The sequence below is a fragment of the Cinclus cinclus genome, chromosome 14 (genome assembly GCF_963662255.1).
Source record: "Cinclus cinclus chromosome 14, bCinCin1.1, whole genome shotgun sequence".
NCBI classification, from domain to species: Eukaryota; Metazoa; Chordata; class Aves; order Passeriformes; family Cinclidae; genus Cinclus; species Cinclus cinclus.
Window position 1 is genome coordinate 362,144 of NC_085059.1, and position 21,255 is coordinate 383,398.

Here is a 21,255-nt window from a genome sequence, read left to right on the forward strand (position 1 = left end):
GTTTGGGGTCATCTTGGGACTGACCGTGGGTCTTGTCCACTCTGCAGTGAGGAGTATCCCTCGCCAGGGAGTCTGGGATGGATGGGGGCAGGAGAGGTTAGACACTGGTCCTGATGGACACCAGAGCCATGGATACCAGCTGGACACTGGTTCAGATGGACACCAGAGCCAGGGATCCCACTCTGGATGGACAATGCTCTGGGTAGATCCCAGCTGGACATTGGTCTGGACAACCCTTGGTCCTGCAGACCCCCAGCCTGGCCAGCCCCCAGCACAGATGATCACCAGCCTGGCAACGCCCTGGCCAGCCTCACTGGTCCACCAGCCCATTCCAGTTGCCCCAACCCCAAACACCCCAAAATAAACCCAGTATCAGAACATCAGCTCTGGGTAGTCCCTGCAGAGTGAGGAGGAAACTGAGGCATGAGCTGGGGGGGGGTGAGTATGGTGGTGGGAGGGGACTTCAGGACCTAGGGATCCACCCTGGAGATTCCAAAACAAGCACCCAACCCCCAGATTGTCACCGCAGGATCTCAGGCCCCTCAGCTGTCACACCAGGGGGACTCCAGGAGCCACCGTGACTCTGCAGTCCCCTCGAAGGGTGACCCGTGGTGTTCTTCTGGTGTCACCAGTGAGTCCACCGCAGGAGAAGGAGGAGGAGGTGAGGATGTGACTGAAACTCCTGCCCGTTTACATGGGGAGGTTGCGACAGGAACTGGGGCCAAGCACAGGTGGAGCAGTGGAGGTACCACGGGGGGTCAGGGGGGAGGGGAGGACATGGGGACAGTCCCCAAGGTCCCTTCAGGGAATGCTGTGGCAGGGGCAGTGTTTGGGGGGGGGGGTGATGTGGGGTGGTGCAGCATCCTCAGGATGATGCAGGGAAAAGGAAATGGTTGGGAGTGACCCCAAAAATGTTGCCACCACCCCCACCTCGGGGATTGCACAGAGAGGGGGTCCTGCGGTGTGACCAAGCACCCCCTGACTGAGGGGCACCCCAGGGTGATAAAGAGGTGGTCAGGGGTATCCCCAAGGTGTAGGGGGGAAGGGAAGTGTGGTTGGGGCGCAACAGAAATGCCTCCAGTCCCTCCTGCACTTGGGGCACAGGGGTAGCGGGACACCTGTCACCCTGTCCCCAGCAGGGGTGGAGGCTGCGGGAGGCTGGCATGGGTGGGCAGGAGAACCCAAAAATTTGGAACCCCTGGGTGGTCAGGAAATTTGGGACCCTTCAAGGTGGGGATTCCAGGCTGGGGATGCTTCCCACCACCACCCTCAAATCCAGCTCCTGGACCCACCCAAATTATTCTCCCTACCCCATCACTCCCAAATCTGTCCCCAAAATGCCTCCCCTGTCCCACCAACACCAAATCCAAGCCCAAAATTCCTCTCCCCATCCCACCAGCCCCAAATCCAACCCCTGGTCCCCCCAAAATGACTTCCCGCATGATGCCGCCAGCAAATGCAGCTCCTGGACCCACCCAAATTATTCTCCCTACCCCATCACTCCCAAATTCAGTCCCCAAAATGCCTCCCCTGTCCCACCAACCCCAAATCCAAGCCCAAAATTCCTCTCCCCATCCCACCAGCCCCAAATCCAACCCCTGGTCCCCCCAAAATGACTTCCCGCATGATGCCGCCAGCAAATGCAGCCCCTGAACCCCCCAAAATTGACTCCCCGCCACCACACATGGAGGTGTGAGCCCCCCCGGACACCCCTGAGCCCCCCCCGCACTACTGAAGACCTACAAGTGGCACACTGTGGCCGTCACCACCCCAGGAGGGGACCCCAAAAGGGGCGGGGGGTCCCTGGGGAGCCAGCGCTGGGAGCGGCTGCAGGGCTGGAAACGCTCCTACAGCCACCCCGACAGCGACAGGGCTGGTGACAGGGGTGTACCCAAGGGCAGCGTGCACTGGACGCTGATCCAGAGGGTGTTTTCTGTCCCCTCCAAGGTGCCCAAGGAGCCGTGGGGTCTTGAGGGGACACAAGGGACAAGGCCATCCCTGCAGCTGTACCTGCGCCCTGTGGGCAGGAGGAGGGGACACGGCGACAGCAGTGCCAGGGCAGAGCTGGGGACACAGGATGGGACAGTGTAACTTTTTGTTGTGTCCCCTGCCGTGTTGTTGGGCAGGGGAAAGTGACAAGGTTTGTGAGCGCTGGCCTTTCAGGCACTTAGCTTCATGGTTTCTCACAGAAACCTGTAGTTTCCAGCCGGCATAAAAAGACCGGGAGAGCAGCTCAGACTTTTTTCCACAGGCTTTATTATTGTCCGTGAAGGGGTCAGGCTACAAATCCAAAGATAGGGGATCACACATGTACTTTTATAGGTTTTGGGGGGATCACAAGTAAACCAATGGAAAACAGGGTAAACACATTTTGGCTAACTACATTATCTTTCTTTGTTTGGGACAACCAATTATAAAGAACCAAACCCAACCAGTAATATTCTAAAAAGATAGGAAGAGCTTGCATTTTTATAACATGAGTCATTCGAAGCAAGTAGTTTTTCTTATCTCAAAGGAGGTTCCAGGGGACTGTTGAAGGGCTGTTTGCAGAGAGATTCATCTCCTCTACAGGGCAGGTGAGTTATTCTGGAGTGGAAGTTGAGTGCTGGATGCTGAAGTAATTTCAGAGAAGTTCAGAATGTGCTGAGTTGGAAGGGACCCATCAGGATCATTGAGTCCAACTCCTGTCCCTGCACAGGACACCGCAACAATTCCACTATGGTCCTGAGAGCACTGTCCAAATGCTTCTTGTCCCAAGACAGAATTGGGGCTGGGACCACTTCTCTGGGGACCCTGTTCCAGTGCTCAAGCCCCCTCTAGGTGAAAAAGATTTTCCTAATATTCAACCTAAGCCTCCTCTGACTCAGCTCCAGCCATTTCCTCGAGTCCTGTCCCTGCTCATGAGAGTGAAGAGATTGCTATTATCCTCTGGACACTCTGCAATGGCTTTATGTCTTCTCTATGTTGTGCTGTCCCTCAAGGTGAGGCCACCCCAGTGCAGAGCAGAGCATGACAATCCCCTCCCTGGCCCGGCTGCTGATGCTGGGCCTGCTGCCCCAGGACATGGTGGCACTTTGGACTGCCAGGGCACTGCTGACTCATGTTCCACTTGCCCTTGGCCAGGACCCCTGGGTCCCTCCCCACAGCTGCTCTCCAGCCTCTCCTTCCTGGTCCATACACCAAGGCAGGGGTGCCCCATCCCAGGGGCAGAATCTGACACTGCCCTTGTTAAACTCCACAGTTGGTGATTGCCCATCTCTAGCTGTGAGGTCTCTCTGCAGAGCCTCTCTGACCTCCAGGCAGGTGACGGCTCCTCCCAGTTTAGTGTCATCAGTAAATTCACTGATTATCCCTTCAAGCCCTGTGTTCAGGTCCTTAAGGAAGATGTTGAAGAGCCGGGGCTGGCAGTGGAGCCCTGCAGAACCCACTGGTGACCACTGTCAGTGTGGTGTCACCGCAGTCACTGCCACCCTTGGTGCCTGACCCCTGAGCCAGTTGCTTGCCCATCCCACAATGTGTTTATTCAGCTGTGTGCTGGACACTTTGTCCAGAAGCATTCTGGGAGACACAGTACCAAAAGCTTTGCTGAAATCCAGAAAGATTCCATGTGCTGGCTTTCCTGCATCAACTGATGTGTTTTACCCTGTTGTAGAAGGAAATCAGACTTCACCAGCAGGACCTTCCCCTCATGAAGCCATGCTGACTCTGACTGATGCCTGTATTGTCCTCCAGGTGTTTTTCAATACTTCCCAGAATAAACTTTTCCATTATTTTATTTGGTATTGAAATGAGACTGACTGGCCTGGAGTGTCTGGGGTCCCCCTTCTTGTCCTCCTTGACATTTGTACATTTGCCAGATTCCAGCCAGCTGGGACCTCTCAAATCCCAGATGTGAGCTCTGTGTATACTTTGATTACTCCAGGGGAAGCAGCCTGCTCAGACCCGCATGTCTGAGCTTCTATTCTCCTCAGGCAAACCCACTCTGAGGGTAGCAATGGTTAAAAGAATAATTAAAAATACTTCCCATATACAGGCACAAAGTCATTGCAGATAAAACAATCTTTACAAAAGCTCTTTAAGGTGAGACTCACAGGGCAAAAGTGGACTGCCGTGAAAGTCAGGTTGGAAAAAAAAAGTCTTAGTCATGTCTGTATTTAGTATAAAATCCCAGTTTCAGGAGAAGTTGAGGAATGTGTTATTCCAGAAGGAATTGTCTTAAGTAGATATATTGTACTTGTTCTTTGCAAAGCAAAGGAGTCTGTCCCATTCTGCTGTTTAAATTAAACTGTCTGATTACATTTCAGGGATTTTGGTGGCTTGGAAACAGTTTGGTGCAATTTTGTGAGCATTCTCTTTCTGTGCATTTCAGCCCTATGTTTGAGGAGCAGTCTCCTGTGTTTTCCTGTAGAAAGCAGGCGTTATTTGGCTGGATGTGTGGGGCATAACTCCAGCAAACTCACACAGTGATAATAGAAAATGCTTCTGTTTTTATACTCTATTTTATATACATATTCACTGATTTTCCTGGAATAAAGATACATATTATAATCCTTTCTCCCAAAATCATTAACATATTTAATGTCCATCATGTAGATGCCCATGTCCCCAAGAGTTGGGCTAATGTGGAGCACTGACACAACGAGCAGATAGATCAGGCTGCAAGGATAGAGGTGTCACAGATAGACTTAGACTGGCAACACAAGGGAGAATTGTTCCTGGCTCGATGGGCCCACGATGCCTCAGGTCATCAGGGCAGAGATGCCACCTATAAGTGGGTATGAGATAGAGGGGTGGATCTCACCATGGACAGTATTTCCCAGGTTATCCATGACTATGAGATGTGTGCTGCCATCAAGCAAGCCAAGCGAGTGAAGCCCCTCTGGTATGGGGGGCGGTGGTCCAAATATAAGTATGGGGAGGCCTGGCAGATTGACTACATCACACTGCCTCAGACACGCCAAGGCAAGCGCTACGTGCTGACCATGGTGGAAGCCACCACTGGATGGTTGGAGACCTACCCTGTGCCTCATGCCACTGCCCGCAACACCATCCTGGGCCTGGAAAAACAAGTCCTTTGGAGACATGGTACCCCTGAGAGAATTGAGTCAGACAATGGGACTCATTTCAAGAACAGCCTCATAAGCACCTGGGCCAGAGAACACGGCATCGAGTGGGTGTACCACATTCCTTATCACGCACCAGCGGCTGGGAAAGTGGAACGGTGCAATGGGCTGCTTAAAACCACCTTGAAGGTGATAGCATAGGGTTAAAATGTTTCTAAAATCATGGGAATTGTATAAATTTAGTGGATGGTAAGGTAGGCCTGGGGAACTAGGCCCTGGGAATGGGAACTAGGCCCTGGGAACAAATTAGATCAGGTGAAACTGCACCTGTGTAATCACCGTATGATAAATGATACGATTGTTTGGTAGTTGAATATAGTTATTGTTTAATTGTAATAAGAATCATGAGAAAAGGTGTTTGGAGGACCTGATGAAAATTAGAGTAATTCATGCTTGGATAAGATCAATGTATACAATAGAACAATATGAGTTTAATAATTAATATATAGTTACATAATTAAAAGGGTATAAAATCATGTTCATCTCAAATCCATGTTGGGGTCAGATTTGGGTTTGTAGCCCAGTTCCCAGAGCTCTTCAATAAAAGCACCTGCATATAATCATCCTGTGACTATATGTTTCCACGCTAACATTTTGGTGACCCAGATGGGACCTTGTGAGTGCTGCTGATGACCCCATGACCTGATCACGCTCCAGCCGGCACCAAGGGATTCTCGGGGAGCCCATCGGCACCAGGACCCCCCACCGCTGACAACGTCCCCTGGAGAAAGGTAAGGTTCTTTTAATCTGGTCTGGTTGCCTGCCAGTTAGACGCAGCGAAAGCTGTGTGTTGTTGGGCTAAGGAATTCCTGGTATTGCCTAGGCACCGTCTGTCAGTCAATCGCAAAAGCATTGCAGGTTCAGCATCAGGGGTCTATTATAGCTGTAACATGGAGAAGTTCAAATGGATTTTGGGCGGCAATGCCCCCATACTACACACTTATCCTTTGGGGTGCTTAATAGCACATTGGAAGGAAGGTAATTTTGGGCACGAGTTACGTAAGGTTAAGTTGATTGATTATTGCAACACTTGGTGGCCAAAATATGTCTTGCATATAAAATAAAAAATTAAAAAAGGTTAAAAAAAGAGAGAAAAAAAAAGGAAAACGTGGCTGAAAAACGGTTCTTTGCAATATGACATGATTTCACAGTTATTGATGTTTTGTAAACAGGAGAGGAGATTGGATGAAGTTCTGTACATTGATTTGTTTTCCTGTTTGCAGGAAAAACCAGAGTGGCTGGCTCAGTGTGGGTTAATGATTGTTAAAATACCTGAAAACAATAATTGCATGGGTTGTGTCCAAGGGAAGCGTTGTTTAGAACACCTGGCATTGGATGAAAGTTTATATTGGAAAAATGATATAGATGGTGAATTGCTGGTAGCCCTCACGGCATCAAGGGAATCTGACCCTACCTCACCTGACCCTATTTCACCTGACTCACTTACACCCCCCTGCCTAAAGATACCCTCCTCCCTCACCTACTCGTGCTCAGGGATACCCTCCTCCCTCACCTACTCGTGCTCAGGGATACCCTCCTCCCTCACCTACTCCTGCTCAGGGATACCCTCCTCTCCCTCCAACGCCTCCTTCACCTGCTCCTATCTTCCTGTACCCTCTTTGCTGTCTTCACCTGCCCCTCCTTCCCCAGAAAGTGACCAAGATGTAACTGTAATACAGAGATATGGGGAGGGTGCAAAAGGAGTAGATAGTAGTGGGAGCGATGAAGATAAACCACTAACCCCTATTGCTCGTTGGACATGATTAAAATTAGCCCCGGCTTGGTCTAAAACAAGAGAGGGTTTATTAAGATCAGACAAACAAAAGAGAACTGTAGTTGCCCCTTTGAGACAATGAGCGGGAGTGGACAGACCGTTTTTTGTAAATGTACTCTTTTCCCCAGGAGATTTAGTAATTTGGAAGCAGTCAGCTTGGACTTACAGAGAAAACCCTGATAAAGTGGCCAGAGTAGTGAAAATTATTCTGAAAACTCAAAATCTGGACTGGGATGACATCCAAGTTATATTAGATACTCTAATGGCCTCTACCAAAAGGAAATGGTAGTTAGTGCAGCCAGGGAAAGGGTGAGAGAAGAAATTTGCAATGGGACTTTGGATTATAACTTTCCTACTGTGGACCCATTGTGGCATCCTAGTAGTCCACCTGGAGTGGATATGATGGGGCTGAGGAAATATCGAGGGTGGATGTAGGTGGGGGGGTTCAGGGTGCCATGCCTGGGACTGTGAATTGGTCCAAATTATATGAGATCAGGCAAGAAAGGGGGGAGTCTCCAGCTGCCTTTCTGGAAGGACTTGGGGAAGCAGCCAGGAAATATACTGACCTCCAGGTAGATGCAGAACAGGTGAAAATTCAGCTTGCTCTTGTCTTTCTTGGCCAATCATGGGATGACATTGGGAGGGAGTTGCAGAGATGGGGGGTGGGGGGGGTGAGTTAAGAAGTTTGGACAGGTTGCTTGAGGTAGCTTGGACGTTTATAACAATAGAGAAAAAGAGGTTAACAAGCAGCAGGAGCAGAATCTCTTGGCAATAGTACAAGGAAATTCAAGGGGAGGTGCTAGAAGCAGCTGAGGCAGAACTATGGGGAGGGGTGGGTTTGGCAAGGGCGGCAGAGGGTCAGTCATGCAAGGGTTGGGCTTGAATCAGTGCCCATTGCAAACAGCATATTGCAAAAGCCGTACAGGTCAAACAGTATCCTATAAAAACAGAAGCACGGCAAGGAATAGCAAAGACTATTGATAAATTCTATAATATCAAACTCTAGAAGAATGTGAATCAGAATATAATACACCAATATTCCCAGTAAAGAAACCCAATGGGGATTATAGGCTAGTACAGGATCTAAGGGCAATAAATAAAATAACTAGACATTTATCCAGTACACATTGTTGACATCTGTAAAAGAGATATATAAATGGTTTACTATAATTGATCTAAAAGATGCTTTCTTCTGCATACCCTTGACAAAGAAAGTAGGAAACTGTTTGCCTTTGAGTGGGAAAATCCAGGAAATGGAAGAAAAACCCAGCTCACCTGGACATGACTACCCCAAGGATTTAAGAACAGTCCGACCCTATTCAGAAACCAACTGGCAAAGGAACTAGAGATCTGGACCAAAGAGGGGCAAGTACTGAAAGACCAATAACTTTTGTTGCAGTATGTTGATGATATACTGATAGCAATAGAAGAAAAGGCAACCTGCATGAAGGGAACAATTGAGATTTTGAATTCACTGGGAATGGGAGGGTACAAAGTGTCTAGAGAAAAGGCACAAATTGCCCAACAGACTGTAATTTACCTGGGATGTGAAATCTCACAAGGACAGAGAAAACTAGGTACTAACCATATCCAAGCTATTTGTGCTATTCCAGAGCCCCAGAATCTTCACGAGCTGCGAATCTTCCTTGGAATGGCAGAGTGGTGTAGTCTGTGGATCAAGGACTATGGGCTAATTGCCAAACCCCTGTATGAAGCTCAAAAGACACAGCCCTTCACTTGGGGCAAACCACAGAAAGAGGCCTTGGTAAAATTGAAAGAAGCACTGACAATTGCTCCAGCATTAGGGTTACCTGATCTGTTTAAAGGCTTTCAGCTGTTTGTACATGAAAGGCTTCACCTGGCACTGGGAGTCCTGACTCAATGTTTGGGAAGCGGGAAAAGGCTGGTGGGCTATTTTTCCAAACAACTTGACAATGTAAGTGCCGGATGGCCTTCATGTCTGCAGGCAGTCGCAACCACTGTAATGTTGATACAAGAAACCAGGAAACTCACGATGGGAAGACACATAGATGTCTATGTGCCACACACGGTAACCACTGTTTTAGAGCAAAAGGGGGGGGACACTGGCTATCTCCAAGCAGGATGATAAAATTCCAGGTAATCCTGACCAAGCAGGATGATGTCACATTAAAGACAACTAACTTTTTGAATCTAGCCTGGTTCCTAGGTACCACAACTGAAGAAGGCCCATTAGAGCATGACTGTGTAGAAGACCTAAAAGATGTCCCATTAGTGCAACCAGAGTGGGAGTTATTCACAGATGGAAGCAGCTTCATGGGGAACTGAATCAGATACGCTGGATATGCGGTAACAACAATCAGTACAGTAGTTGAGGCAGAAGCATTACCACCAAACACATCTGCCCAAAGGGCAGAACTGATTGCCTTAACCAGAGCACTAGAATTGAGTGAAGGGAAAAAAGAGAACATATGGACTGACTCAAAATATGCTTTTGGAGTAGTACATGTGCATGGAGCACTGTGGAAAGAAAGAGGACTGCTGTCTTCTCAGGGTATGCACATTAAACATCAAGACACAATCCGGTAACTAATAAAAGTAGTGCAAAAACCTGAGCAAATGGCAATTATACACTGTAAAGCACACCAGTCAAGAGGTTCTAAAATTTGTGAGGGAAATCGAAAGGCAGACTGGGCAGCCTGACAGGTTGCTCAAAAGGTGCAAACAGCAATGGCATTGATACCTTTAAAACTTAATGTATCTCAATTCAATTTGCCTCCAAAACCAAAATATTCAGAAGACAAGAGACTGGGACGTTTGCTGAATGCACAAAAGAATTCAGAAGGGTGGTATGTAACTACACAAGGGCAAACAGTGGTATTCCCCCCTCCCCCCCCCCCCCCAATAATATGAGAAATTTTACAAGTTAAACATAGTGAATGTCATTGAGGTGCAGAAGCACTGGTGAAATTGCTAAAACAAAATTTAATCTCAGTATGAATGTTAACAATGGCAAAATCAGTAATGACAAAATGTGAGATTTGCTTGAGAAACAACCCAGTGGCTAGACAACAGACACAGCTAGGAAGAATTCAGGTAGGGATAGAACCAGGAGACTATTGGCAGGTAGATTTTGTAGAGTTACGAGAACCTCAAGGATACTCGATAATATCTCTTAATGGGGGTTGACACATTTTCTGGATGGCCAGAAGCCCTTCCCTGTCACTCAAACCAAGCAAAAGAAACAGCTGAATGGTTACTACAAGAGATCATTCCCAGATTTGGGGTGCCTATAGGGATATCATCAGATAGGGGCCCACATTTTATAGCCATAGTGGTAAAAGAGGTGAGTAGGTTGCTAGGAATAACCTGGGACATCCACACACCATGGAGACCCCAGTGAAGTGGACAGGTAGAGAGGATGAATCAGACATTAAAGAGGCAAATCAGTAAAATATGCCAAGAAGCCAAACTGCCATGGCCACAAACTTTACCCATAGCAATGCTGAGGATTTGGATAAAGCCTAGAAGTGGGATGTTAGTCAGTCCTTATGAGATATTGTATGGGAAACCATATGAATCTCCTGAACCTAATCCAAATGTATATGTCACAGGGAAGCAGGAAGTGCATAATTATGTTCTGTCTCTTGGGAAAACTTTAGCTCAGCTTTCGAGTGCCCTCATGTGGAATAGGCCACTGACTCTTTGAGAATCCAGTTCATGACATCAATCTAGGAGATGACATGTACATTAAGACTTGGGACAAAGAACCATTAAAAGAAAGGTGGAGTGGACCCTACCAGGTGCTGTTGACCACTTTTACAGCAGTCAAGGTGGCTGGAGTGGATCCCTGGATACACTATACCTGAGTGAAGAAAGTCTGTCCTGGACTGTGGACTGCACAAGCTGTAGGACCAACAAAGCTGCAGATAAGATGTGTTTAATTGTTTTAAATGATGTCAGGAATTGTGCCAATGCTCATTTTATGGTTATTAATATTAATGTCACCAGCTGGAATTAATGTTACTTTGGGATATGGAATGCAAAAGGATCAACTGACCACTCTTCATTCCAGAATGAAGAGGGAGGTCCAGGCAGAAACTCAGGTGATAAAAGTTTCCAATGCAATTTGGGCTGAGAATGTAATGATTGGATTAGTCAAAGACTTTGCCACAATGCAAAACACCAATACCGAAGGCAGCGGGAGACCTAATAAGCTGGGGAATCCTAACATCAAAATTATCTGAAGTACAAAAGAACAAAACAATGCATGTAAACAAGTACCACAGTCGAGGCAAATAATCAAGGAGACCTGGAAAGTAATAGGGGAATGGACGAGGCCTTTGAGAAAACAGGACTGTATTTCAAGTCATGGAAAGGTAGGACAAGTCATAGAATAGTGGGTTGAAGATCAAAACCTTGCAAACTGGGAATGCTTCTTGCCACGCTACAAAAAGATTAAAGAGAATATCACAGAGAATATCCACTCTTGTATGGAAGTGTGAGGAAAAAGATTGGAAAGGTCAAACAGAACCCTGGGACAGTGTGTGGTCCATGAGTATACTTCAGAAATTTCAATATACGGCAAATACCCCTTGGTGCATTAAAATGGGAAGGACCTGAGAATGAAACAGATCCAGCAGTGATGAACACTGCCATTAGCAGTAGAATAAAGGCAGAAATAGTGAGTTGGTGGGCATGTAATAAAACTTATGATTGCACTTCTGACAACATAAAGGTAAAACAAATGCCACCACTAGCAGTAGCCTTGCAAATTGGTTGTGCCTGCAGAGGGATCAAACACAAACGAAGTAAAGTGAATGATAAGATAATAGTGGGATGTGGCAAGAGCACAATCCAAAGTTCAGGACAATTTGTATGGGCAACAAGTGATGGTACCTGGACAACACATCTGCCTGTAGATTTGGGAAAGTAAAAGAAATTACCTGGGCCTGCCTACTTTATGTCCAGTTTGGAAAAAATCCCCATTTAAAGGAAAACATGAACTTCTGCAGATAAGAACAAGATGAGAAGTTCCAGATCAGGATGAAACTTGGCAAGAACCCTCCAGTGGAGTGGAATTTGGGTGGGCCCGAGAGTCTTTATTCGGTCCTATAACAAACTACCAAAATAGAGAAATGTTATATAAACTTACAGGTCAAGTAGATACACTAGAAAGAGTCACCCAGGAAGGATTTGAAGAACTAAATGTTCACTTACAAGCAACCACAAAAATGACTTTACAAAACCGATTGGCCTTAGATACGTTACTCCTTAAAGAGCACGGGGCATGCGGATTTTTAAATGGACAAATTGATCATTGCTGAATCCACATCCCAAACATAACTGCAGATGTAGAATGTTATATCAATCAGTTGAAACAAATAAGGTATTAGGCACAGAAGAACAAAAGGACTTGACTACGAGCTGGTTAGACAAAATCTTCAAAGGGTTAGGATGGAATGTGAGTTCATGGGTTAGGTCTATCATTGAGAATTTGGTAATCTTACTAATTATGTTCTTAGTGATTTGGTTAGTCTACAGAATCCTGAAAAGAGAAATACAGAAAAGGATATCCTGGAACTGAAAGATAATGAAGACACTGACACAGGACAGAAATCCACACCTATCATCTTCAGGTTCCTCGGTTTGTGACAACATCCATGACCATGGTTACAACAACCATGGATTTGAAGACGAACATCAAGTAAAAACTCGGAAGCCAAGAGGACTGTATCAAGTGAAAGCATTTGCACTTATTATAGTGAAGTAAAAATACTTTCAAAGGGGGGAAATGATAGCATAGGGTTAAAAATGTTTCCAAAATCATGGGAATTGTATAGATTCAGGTGATGGTAAGAAAGGTTGGGTCTGGTAGGCCTGGGAATGGGAACTAGGCCCTGGGAACAAATTAGATCAGGTGAAACTGCACCTGCGTAATCAACATATGATAAATGATACGACTGTATGGTAGTTGAATATAGTTGTTGTTTAATTGTAATAAGAATCACAAGAAAAGGTGTTTGGGGGACCTGATGAAAAGTACAATAATTCATGCTTGGATAAGATCAATGTATACAACAATATGAGTTTAATAATTAATATACAGTTACATAATTAAAAGGGTATAAAATCATGTTCATCTCAAATCCATGTCGGAGTCAGATTTGGGTTTGTAGCCCAGCTCCCAGAGCTTTTCAATAAATGCACCTGCATATAATTATCCTGTGATTATGTGTTTCCACGCTAACAGGGTGGTTTCCCTCCCCCTTTCTTCCCTGGTGAATTGGATATTTAATATAGATTGTAATTAGATCCAATTATACCTACTTAGTCTGAGGAATTGATCTAGTCTCTCAGATACCCCTGTAGGATCTTCCAATAGTTTTCCCATCTCTTTTTTTTAGTTTCTTACCTCCCCTGTGTTCAAGGGAACATTTACAAATCCAGTTAATTCAGTCTGTTGTCCCGCTAATGGGACTTCCCTCAGGGGGTAAAGGGGAGCCTTTGTGTCATTATCTCCCTCCTCTCTGCTGATCCTATCTCTCCTGGTATTTCTTTGACTCCAGGGAGTCCTTTGAGCTATTGGAGTACCAGAAGGGGAGGGAGCAGAGACATTGGGGGGGGGGGGGGGGGTGTCTCCTGTATTTTTTGTATTTATATGGAGGTGGGAGATTATCAAGGGATTCCCAGGTAACCTTTTTTGTTATCCTCATCCTCTTTTTCCTTGAACGCACATCCCGAGAATGGTTTATGCTGTTCTGTCCACAGAGCAGCACAGTCACATTCCTCTCTCATAAATGGTTCTTTACAAGCAACATATGTGTTTAATGCTCGACAAATCCACCCCTCAAACGATCTGAACATGGCCCAATACAGATTATCTCTACGGATCATTTCTTTGGTCCACTTTATTAAACAAATATTGAATCAATTTTTCTTTACTTTTTCATTTGTATAATTCCCTTGTGTCTCAACGTCATTCCCAAAGGGCTGCCCGGTGGTATTTCTGGCAACCTACTGGTCGGGTTTTTTTTGTTTTTTAAATTTAAGAACTTTGACCCCTTCATGGGTAGTTTGGACTTAAAACCTTACTCTTTCTTTGTCCTATTTTTACCTCAAAGGAGTGTTTTGAGGTATTTGTGCTCCCCCTTGTATTCTGCCTCTCCATGGGTCAGGATGGGAAGGAATTCTGCCTCTACCTGGGCTTGGGATGGGAAAAAGCAGCTTTTTCCCTCTGCCCCTCTGACTCCTGTGTTGCTCTCCCCCCTTTTTCCCCCCCAAGTCCCACCTCTGCCTGAGATGGGATGGAAAAATGTGGGAGTCCAGAGTCTTCCCCTGGCTTCCCTGGATGCCTCCAGACCCTCCAGGCAGGGGGCTCAGAGGGCTTGGTATAGTGCCCAAGACCCCTGGGGACTGGATTTTAGTCCCTGGAAAAAATTACCAACATTGCAGGAAGAATTACAAGTCACAAAAATTAAGTAGAGTATAAATTAGATTGTTAGAAGGTAGAAAAGTGAGTTTTTAGAAATGTTTATATTAGGGGCTTTAAAGCTAAGATGGAGGACTTTGGGCATGGTATGTCTTTTCTTCTTCTTCTTCATGTCATCCACCTTCTGAGTCAGGATGGCATTACTGGATTGGTTTGGGACAAAGTTGGACAGTGTAATAAAGGTGTCATGTGTTGGACAGTAATTGTAAACATTAGGTATGTAATTTATAGTATAAAAGATACGTCCTGCCCCAAGGGCATGGAGAGTGTGCCTTGGATCAAGCTACTACACAGACCTCTGTTAGTTAAAGAATTTCTTAGATAAGAAAGAATAAACAACCTTGGAAACCACAGAAAACGGCTTCCTAATTCTTCTTCGGTGCTGGAGCTGGGAAAACTTGAACTCTAAACCACCTAAATGTCCTGTTGTGGGTGATCTCCAGTTCAGGAGACCCCACAGACAGTGACATCTGGCGTCCCTGGGTGGGCATGGCTCACAAATGTGACCACACACCCTGAATAACAGAGAGAGGCACACCACTGGAGAAGACTGCAGAAATTTTGTCCTCTGCTGAGAGAAAGCCAGCTCCAGATTCGACTCGGAAGGGAGGAAACCCGGGAACTCCTCACCCCTGTGCCCGACTGGCCAGAGATCAGGAAAAACCGTCCAGCTCGACTTTGAAGACTTGCCTTTGGGTAAGACAGGTCAAAATTCAGAAACTATGGGGGGTGGACTCAGTCAGGAACAAATAAGCCTTTTATCCACCTTAAAAGGTGTGGCATCTGCTCATCCCATCCCCATCTCAGATAAAGAACTTAAGAATTTACTTTTGTGGGTCAGACTAAGGTATCCACATGCTGAAATAAATTTGTTATTTGAGCCAGGTTTTTGGCAGGAAATCAATCGTTCTTTGTTTCACTTAGCAACTCTAAGAGACAGGGAGGCAATAAAGCTTTTGTCTCCTGCCAGGATAATGCTAAAAGTCCTATCTCGCAGAAATGCGGGCTTATCCATTTGTCAGAGGGCAATCTAAGGTCCTCACCTAGCCATCAGCTGGGGGAGCGAGGTTTTTTACCGTCTTGCCATCAGCAAGTGGAACAACAATGGTCTAGCCAGCAGCAGACCGTTACTGGTTATCAGCCAGTGGACGAACCTTGCTACCAGCAAGGTGCAATTAATATAGATGAAGGGCCTGAGGAAGGTCAAGGTATATGCCCTGAATTACTAGAATCTCCAGAATCACCCATTTTCCCTGAATTACCCACAGTACTTTATCCAAAGCCGGGAAAAATTAAGTTAGAAATATTTCCCAGCGTGTTAGAGCACCTAGACTTTCTTTTCTTTAGCCCTTCAGAAACCTTGTCCCCAGAAAGCGGGAGGGAGCTGCAGACGACTCCCGGGGAGGCAGGGGGGACAAGGGGGGAGGCGGGAAGCGCGAGAAAGGCAGATAATACCGCGGAAACAGCGGGGAGCGGAGCGGGCTCGGTGCGCGGCATTGCCGAGGTAGGCGGGACGCAGCCGTCCGCGACGCCGACCGAGACGCGCGGATTGGCAGCGGCGGGGGGCAGAGCGGTCCCGGTCCCGGTCCCGGAGGCGGCGGGAAGGGCGGCCCAGACCGCGGCGAGCGCGGCAGCGGCGGTCCCGGCCCCAAGTGCAGCGACGGGGATGGAGACCCCGGCCCCGGCCCCGGTAACGGCGGGCGCGACAGGGAGCGGCACATGCGCGGTGATAGTAACACAGGCAGTGGATAGCGCTTGCGCGGTGCGTGCGAAACGCGGCGAGCATGCGCGGGAGACTCGAAACTCGGAAGTGTCAGCGATAGGGACCGGGAACCCAGATACGGAGAGACGCCGTATAGGGCGTGGTAAAAACAAAGAAACCGCTCAGATGAGAGCCAATCAAGCTCGGAAGGGCATGAATTCAGTGACAGCGATAGTGATTACGATAGGAGAGGAGGCATGTCCAAGAGCAGGGCAGCGTCTTCTGGGCAGAGAGGAGGCGCGGTCGGGACAGGAGTGGCCACACCCCCGGGGCTCTGCGAGTGGAGCCGGGGCGTGCCCAAGCAAAAGGTGTTTCCATGGACACAGACTTGGTCGAGCCTCGGTTGCCATGGCAACGGCAACAGAAAAGTAGATCGATACAAACGTAGGCAGCAGCTCCATCTGGTGGCGGAACCCTAACATTACAAGACTTTTTTCCGATTTCTTATAAAAAATCGTCTTTTAAAAAGAAAATACAGGAAGTTCCTCATGAGCAACGGGATGATACATTATATATTACAGTGTCGGAGGGGATTCTGGCGTGGACAGCAGATGCCAGTGCAAATCAAGGACAATTGGTTACAATACCAAAAGATGTTTTTTAGGCTTTTTTACCGCAGATGGGAACAACTCTGGAATCTCGTCCAAAGATGAGGGCAGATTTTCCACAGACTCTTCAGGCGACTCTTGAGTCACAGATGCTCGTTCCTCAGCCAGGACCAGGAACAACACAACAAAGAGTGCAGGTACCAGTGAGGCCCGTGAATAAAGCTGCAGCGTGGACACAAACACATCAGATGGCTCCTCTTTACAGGCCAATTTCCATGGAAGCACAGCCACCTGCAGCGCAGACATTAATAGATTGGGCACATATAAGGCTGAATCTAGCAAAAGATAATGTCCTGTGACTGGAACAGGTGACATCGCCATGCCAGTCAATTATGATGTCCAAGGGCAAAATCCAAGGTGAGAAAGGTTGAATCATGAAGTAGTGAAATGTTTAATTAAGGCAATCAGGGACAATGGACTGGGATCTTCATATTTCAAACAGCTTTTGAAAGGTACTTTTAATATATATGAGTTAACTCTGTACGATCTCAAGTCTCTTGTTTCTCTGATTCTCACAGACACAGAGGAACTCATCTGGGACAACAGATGGAGGAGGGCTCTGCAAGAACTGAGAACCAGATATCAAGGTGGGCCGAATGCAGCTCTCACCTTGGCAGAATTAGCAGGTGATCCTTTGAAAAACAATCCAGCTCAGCAAGCGAGACTTCCATGAGAAGTGTTAACAGATATCAAAGAAGCTGCACGCAAGGCAATTCTGCAAATTGCACTAGCAGGCATGCAGGACACAATTGATACAGACATCAGACAGGGCGTGTCTGAACCCTTCTCTTTATTCACAGACAGACTCACACAAGCCGTGAACAGGCAAGTCACTGATGAAGCAGCCAAACCACATTTGTTAAAGAGTCTTGCATTTGCAAATGCCAATCAAGAATGCAAAAGAGTTATTAGTGCAATTCCTGGTCAGCCCTCTTTATCAGAAATGGTTGAAGCCTGGAATAAAGTAGGCACTCCACAGCATATAGCTTCAAGAATACAAGAATAAATGGAACGAGTACTTCAAGCACAAAATGAAAACTTTGAGCAGGTTCTTGTGAATTTTAAAAAGAAAAATAACTCCCCTGAAGGACAATGCTACAATTGTGGGGGTTTTGGACATTTTAAAAAAATTGTCCTCAGCTTGCAAAGACTGGCAAGCCATCAGAGCTTTGTCCAAGATGCAGGAGACGAAAGCATCTTGCAAGTGAGTGTTACTCTCAGACAGATGTTGATGAAAAACCATTACCCATTCCAGGAAACTTCGAAAAGAGTGCGGGTCGTCAATGTGCGATGACAGAAGTAATGGCAATAACACAGGGAACAACAACAGCACAGACGGCACAATTGTTAGGGAACGTCAATCAGACTCCCTCTGCAAGACGCTTGCAGGTGTCCCCTGTGGCCGAGAATTATTACCACCCAGAGCACAATGCATCCTGGCAGCTTCCAAAATAATATGCTTCCTGAGTGGAGAGCAGAGATCGATACCTACAGGAGTCAGAGGATCTTCTCAGAAAAGGCAAGATTTTTTGATAATAGGTAGAGACAGAAATAGTATTTTTGGTCTGATCATTTATCAGTCATTTCAGCAGAGTATAATGAAGATCTGACAGTTTTAGCTAGAGCTCTTCAGCCACCATTAACTATTCCAGAGAATACTCAGCAAAAGCAATTGCTTTGCCACCTCACCCACTGGAACATCAAGTTATGACAGCATTAGGCCAAGATCATCCTTATTATAATGATCATGTAGAAGTTCACACTACATGGCTGAAACACATAGGTCACAAACCAATTATTACTTGTGAGTTGACACATAATGACAAAAAACTAGTTATCACAGGAATGCTTGATACAGGAGCAGACATCACACTTGTTTCATATATTTTCTGGCCAAGAGAATGGAATTTGGTAGTACCTTTGGGTCGAATCACAGGCATAGGAGGAAGCTCCGTATGTCTGCAAAGTGAGAATGCAATAGTAATCTCAGGGCCAGGAGGAAAACCAGCTATTACTCATCCTTTCATTGTGCAAAAGCCATTTACAGTATGGGGAAGAGACCTTTTGGCACAATAGGGCGTGAGTCTGAAAGTAGATTTTTAGTGGGGCTCACTGTGGCACTCACAACACTGAATTTAACATGGAAGACTGATAAACCTGTTTGGGTGGATCAGTGGGTCTTGGAGAAGAAGAAATTGAGTGCTTTGAAGAGTTTAGTCAAAGAATAGTTGCAAAAAGGACATATCAAGCCAACAAATAGTCCCTGGAATTTTCCAGTGTTTGTCATTCGGAAGAAGACTTTTGGTTCATGGAGACTGTGTCATGATCTCAGGAAGCTGAATGAAATCATGAAAGAAATGGGACCACTTCAACAAGGACTTCCTTCTCTCACGATGATTCAGAGAGATTGGCCACTTGTGATCATTGATCTCAAGGATTGTTTCTTTAGCATACCACTTCATCCAGATGATGCTCATTGAATGGCATTCTCTGTTCCAAGTTTAAACAGAGAAGAACCTTAGAAAATATATCATTGGGTGGTTTAACCACAAGGCCTCAAGAATTCGCCAACAATTTGCCAGTGGTACATGGCGCAAGCTTTGGCTCCAGCAAGGAAAAGTATCCTGAAGTGAGGATCATTCATTACATGGATTTGCTCATTGCGGCATCGACACAACAAAAGCTTCAAGAAGCTCGTGACTGTGTGATTACAGAAGTGCAAAAGGCTGGACTGGAAATCAGCACTTCAAAGATTCAAGAGATTGCACCTTGGAAATACATCGGATGGAAAATCATGGAGCAGACAATAAAGCCTCAGAAAATAGAAATCAGCTCAACAATCAACAATTTACAAGATCTACAACAATTTCTTGGAGAGATAAAATGGATGAGACCAATTTTAGGAATCAAAACTGAGGATCTTTCATCTTTGTTCAATCTTTTGAGAGAAGACAATAGTATCAAATCTCCCAGAACTCTCACACCAGAAGCACAGAAAGCTCGGGAGAGAGTTGCAGAAATCATACAACAAAGACAGGCACATCATTATGTAGATTTACTACCTTTTTGTTTAGCGGTGTTTTGAGAAGAGACACAGCTATATGGTTTGATTTTTCAATGAGACGAGTCTCAGAGAGACCCTCTTTTAATCATAGAGTGGATTTTTTTTATCTTACGGGTCCCTGAAAACGATTCTCACAAACCTGGAAATGATGTCTCAGATCATAATAAAAGGGAGGACAAGGTTGATGACAATGGCAGGCAGAGATTTTTCAATAATGTATCTACCTCTCAAAAAGCAGTACTTTGACTGGGCAAATCAAAAATCACAAGATTTAGCAGTTGCATTGTTAGATTATACAGGTGTTTGTACAATTCATTATCCAAGTCACAAGATGTTAAAAGCAAAATTAAGTTTTAGAGAGAAACCAAAAATAAGAGAGGAACCATTGGATGGAATCACAGTATTCACTGATGGTTCAGGAAAGACTCACAAATCAGTAATTACATGGCAAAATTCAGCTATAGGAAAATGGGAGTCAGATGTGAAAATAGTGCAAGGTTCACCACAGATTGTAGAATTAGCAGCAATGGTCAGAGTTTTTGAATTGTTTCAGCAGCCTCTCAATTTGAACACAGATTCAGCATATGTAGCTAAGGTAGTTAAAAGATTAGAAGGATCACTTCTGAGGGAGACAAACAATGAAATTCTGTATTCATGTTTATCATGTATGAAAACACTGCTGGAAAGCAGAACACATAGATATTTCCTCACACACATTAGAGCACACTCATCACTCCCAGGATTTTTAGCAGAAGGAAATGCACAAGCAGATAAATTAACCATGTCAGTTTTGCAAACTTTACCAGATATCTTTGAGCAGGCGAAATTAAGCCATGCATTTTTCCATCAAAATGCACAAGCATTGATGGAATCCTTTCACATTTTGAAAAGCCAGGCAAAAGAAATTATTCAGTCCTGTCCAGATTGTCAAATGGTACAGCCACCAGTTTCTATGGGAGCAGTCAACCTGAGAGGACTGCAAAGTCTTCAATTATGGCAAACAGATGTTACAAAATATCCATCTTTTGGGAAACTGAAAAATATTCATGTTCCAGTTGAAATCTTTTCAGGGGCAATTTTTCCATCACTACATACAGGAGAAATAGCACAGCATGCATGAAGACATTTTTTACAAGCATTTGCATCTTTAGGAGTACTGCAGGAAGTCAAAACAGATAATGGTCCAACATATATTGGAAAGGTTCTGGACAAATTTCTAAAAAACGTGGGGTGTCAGACATACCTTTGGCATTCCCCACTCTTCCACAGGTCAGGCAATTATAGAAAAGATACATCATACCCTAAAAACACTTTTAGATAAACAAAAAATAGGGGAGGCAGAGGCTACGCCTCACATGCAATTGAATAAAGCTTTATATATATTGAATTTTTTGAATGGTTCTTTTTCAGAGCCAACTCCACCGATTATAAGACACTTTACTAACAATACAAG